Below are 5,022 nucleotides of genomic sequence, written 5' to 3'. Positions count from 1 at the left end.
TTAAAAAAAAAAAAAAAAAAAAAAAAACATAATTGTCTGCCGTGGAAATACCGTAACCTAATGGTTAAGGTTTAAAAGTTCTACATCCAGGTTTGGGGTTCAAATCTCAGGCTATGTAATCTTTTGCAAATTACGCTTTATATGAGGTCCATGTTTTGATTCCCGGAAAAATGATTTATTAAACAATTATGCAGACTATAGAAGAAATGCTTACAATTGATCTTCAATATGGTGCAAGTAAATCCGGTCAGACGTAGGTCTACAGCTCAAGTGATGCAGGCGTAGATCCTCATAAGGCAGGTAGTATTGTCGATCGTCAAATCGTCTAATGTAATCTTTCTCGTAATTATAATATCATAATAAATCAGCTTTAAAAAAACACATAATTGTTTTATCATTTAGTTTAATATATTTGGTTTCCAGTTTTCAATTAAAAGAAACGCCAATACGTTTAACAAAACTATGGAGCGTTTGATGTTGTTTCAAATTTCCATTTGTTGGTCATTATAATTCATTTATTTTATCCTATTACATATAACTAGAGGATTACCGCGCTACGCGCAGTTTGTTCATTCATATTTTTAATATAATTTTGATGTTAAATATATATCTGAAATAATAAAATATAAAATTTAGAAAAAATGTTTCAAATTCATTTTTACATTTTCAATAAACTTTTATAAGGTAATGCAGTAAACTGTGAAATTAAGAGAAATTATTTGTTTTTATTGAATTATGATTGGCTAAAAGTTATTGAAAATAGAAAATTAAGAGATAATATAATTATAATCAAAATTTAAAATTTTCTAATATGTGTGAAAACTTTAAAATATAATTAATACTTGCGAATTAGTAATCCTTTTAAGTTAAAAAAATTCACCAGTTCCGAATTGAGCTAATATAAAATATGACAAAATTCAATAAGATTAAATTTTGAAAACCTTATGTAAATATATGTTCACAATATAAATATAAATTAAAAATTAATGCATAAAGTTATTAGATAAATATAAGCAATATATTGTATGTTTTGTTTTCTATTCACAGTAATATTTATATTTAGTTTTTCTTAATATCTCTAAATATTTTGATGTTATTTTTTCATTTTACACTTAAAATGCATATACATTTATTATATACCCCATATAATTGAATAAGAACAATATAGATTTTGTATCAATAAAATTTATCAGTACCTATACCGTGAACTCAAATGTTCTTCATATTTGTACGTAAAACATACATCAGAATATATCAATCTAAGAAGAACATTTTTGTAAATTAATAAAATATGAAACCCTAATATTACTAAATTATAGAGTTTCTACCGTATGTTTTTGAGATGGAGGGAGTATAAATTAAAACTCTAGGTTTTGAAACAATATTTTGAGAGACATTTTATTATATAATTTATATGTTAAAACCTCAAGATATTAGAGAAAAATATTTTGATTTTTTTTTGTTTGTAATATCAGTTATTTATATTTCCTTATATAATTTATATGTAAACATAGTTACAGTTTAAGAATATTTTCAAAAACAAAATAGTGACAGTTTCTATTAATCTTTTAGAAATCATATTTAAACTCTTTTAAAAGTTCAATAATGCAATTTACTGAACGTAATCAAAAGCCATAAACATGTCTTCATATTTTTACAATCTTTCAGACTTAATTTGGTCTGGGAACTGTACTACAGTACTACTAATGAAACAGAACGCAACATATTATCATATATAGGAAGAAGTGAAGATCTCGTAATGCTTTAATCATTCTCAACAGCTTAAATAGTGTAACTATAAAACTATAAGAGAGACTAAAAAATTGTGATTCAGTTGGGAAGTGATGTTTGCTTCTCTTAACCCCAAGTATGGATCCACCTCCAGAAGCTGTCCCCTCTCAAGCTGTAGAGATTTATTGTTTAAAACAAATTCCCTATTGTTTCTTGCCGTCAGCAGTTTTTGACTTTAGTGGGTATTCTCACTTCTCTATTCTCCAAGCATCAGGATCAGAGAAGTACATTCCATAAGCCCATGCGTATGCTGTCGGATTTAAATTCTCTTAATCAAAGAATGCGAGAAGTTCATGTACTGAGCATACCAATGGAACGAACCGGCATAAGTCTCTATAACCCCGTTCACTTTCCTGTCCATATCAATCTCCGAATGCCCCGTTAAATCCTTCTGCACAACTACATCATCGTCCAAGAAAATTATCCTATGCAGCTTCAGGTACATATCAGGTAAATAGAACGTCAAGAAAGAATTTCTGAAGATTTGGAGACTCCAGTGGCTTCACATAGGCACACCCGAAGATTCAAAAACATATAGTCCTCCAAAGCTTACACTTCTACATGAGATCCATTTTAATCCTTCAGCTTCAACATAACCTGCATCGCCCCAAGATTAGTGACAACTTGGAAGACATGTTTCCATGGCTTGCATTCTTCATAGCAGATTTCGCCACCACTGACGCTGCAATCACATTTTCAGGAAAGATGGCGTAATTGAAAGATTCTGATCCTCAAGTTCCAGTGGTCTAGCGCATTCCCTCATCGCAATGCAACACCTTTGGTCGAATTCACCGCAATAAATCGAGAACGTGCCTTGCTTCTTAGCAATTGGTTAAATGTTCAGTAACCGTGTAAAAATGTGTCTTCAGCTTATGTATCTTCAGATGATTATCAAACGACGTTTGGCTTCAGCGATCACTTGCCAAGTCATTTTGATATGTTCTATGATACCATAACGCATCCATGTTGTTGATATCACTATTACTACCCCCTCCCCCATGTCCTCTCTTTCTAAATCTGTTCATATTCCGAAAACGTTAGCTCTGTGTCTCAGTGGGAAACACAATCACAAAAATAATCTCAATATTGGAAACAATTTTAATAGGAATCACTACGACAGCAACAAAACAACTCAAACATATATATTTTTTTCATTTTTACTATAATGTTATAAGTCCTACACTGAAAAACTCACTGAAAGTGGCAGGATCAGGTCATAATTTTAGTGGACTGTATAGAATTTCTTTCCGTGCTTTCTCTTGCTCAATTGTCGAATAGATCTGTTTTCGATGGCCTCTTATGAACATGTCATAATTTTAGAAGTTGTCTCAGAGAGAGCTTTTAGTAAACAGCCGTAGAACTTCCACTTGCCCTTTAGAAGTTTTAACCAACAGTGGATCTGTTAATAATGTACGAAAGGTTCTATTAACTGAAATAAAGTCATTGATCTCTGTATGATCGTCAGCTAAATGACTTAAACCTGAAAACTTCGTCATCTATTCAACATGCCCAACAGAGAAAGAAACACATTTTTTTTAAAAGCAAACATTTTCAGAGAAATTAGATTGCAGGAGATACGTACCAGAGGAGGAAGAGAATCCAAGACGAACTTCCAAGCAGCGTTACTGAATCTTACGGGATGACAAATTAATACACATAGACCGAAACCCTAGACACGATGAGTAACAAAACATGTCGAGGAACTGAAAGCCCTATATAAAGGAGTGAAGAACATAATTGATTAGTCAAAGTGGTCGCGTAACGGCGAATTACAGAGAGCCGAAACGGTGACGACAAAGTGGAAGAGTCGGAGACGATTAACCAACAACGGATAAAAGATGGACTGCTATGGGCCATTTAAAATGTATTAACAGCCCACAAAAATGACCCGAATTTAAACTGTGTAATCGAAGCCGATTTGACGTGGCACAACAAAGCTTTATTATTGGATGATTTTTTTAAGTGATGTGGACAACCTAAACATTGAACATATTCTCCTTTTATTATTGTGATGATGATCAATCGACATGATCTAACATTACTATGAATGGCTCCACAATCAAATGAGTCGACAATGTTTCGGTTTACCATTATTTGACGCTTTGACGTGTCTAGTTTACTTAATAATTCCAAATCACAGTTGTTCAATTATCATGCTTTGGCGTGTCAATTCTAACATGTAGGATCCACTTATGGACTTATGGTACGACATTTACTTAATATTTCCATTCTTAATCTAAGCTAATCTCACTACAAGAAAACATAATCTTAACGAGGGCGGTTTTTCTCGCCAATTCGTCGTAAAAGAGGTTTTACGACGAATTAGCGAGGAAACGCGTTTGCTCGTTACACGTCTGTCGTAACACATATTTCCTCGCTAATTCGCCGTAACTTAGCGAGGAATATATTTCGTCGTAAAGACGAAGTAGGACGATTCGTCGTAAAGACCACGTCAATATTCCACGTAAGGACGTCACTATAATACCTCGTAAATACCTCGAAAATAGTTCCTCGTAACCTACACGTAAATACCTTGAAAGTGTTTCCTCGCAAAATACACGTAACAACCACGAAATGATTTCCTCGTAAAATGGTCGTAAACTTTTCCTCGTTATTTCCTAGTAAATAATTCCTCGTAAAATACTCGTTAAATGTTTCTCGTCATTTCCTCGTAAGGTTTCCACGTAAAGAGGTCGTACATTGGCTACGAATTTACTTCGTTTTTATTATTTTATAGAATTTAAAAATATAATTAAAAAATAATTAAAATTATTTAATTTAATAATAAATTAAAATTCAAAATAAAAATAAATAAATATGAAAATATTTTATATATAAATAAGTTTTGAATTTATATAATACAACAACCAAAAAAAAAAACTAAGGGTCGTTCATCGCCCGGTAGAATTCATCACTCCTCCTCGTAACATCCGCCTCGTTATGTACGTCGGATGACTCGCCTTGAATGGGATGTTGTTGTCGCATGTTCCTCAACATGGACTCCCATTCCGGATTTGTGGCCGCAATAACGTCCAAGAAGCCCTCGACTCCACCCATACGAGATTTTGTCGCGGTCAACTCGTTACGCAGCTGAGCGGACTCTCTACGCAGCTCAATGACTTCATCATCCCGTCGCTGACCATAAGACGATGTCGCTCTCGGAACATCGTTGACGGAACCAATACCCAACGTCCGTCCCTTTTTTTTAGGGACAACCTTAAAAACAAAAAA

The sequence above is a fragment of the Brassica oleracea genome, chromosome C4 (assembly GCF_000695525.1).
Source record: "Brassica oleracea var. oleracea cultivar TO1000 chromosome C4, BOL, whole genome shotgun sequence".
In the NCBI taxonomy this organism is placed as follows: domain Eukaryota; kingdom Viridiplantae; phylum Streptophyta; class Magnoliopsida; order Brassicales; family Brassicaceae; genus Brassica; species Brassica oleracea.
This window is presented reverse-complemented; position numbering follows the sequence as displayed.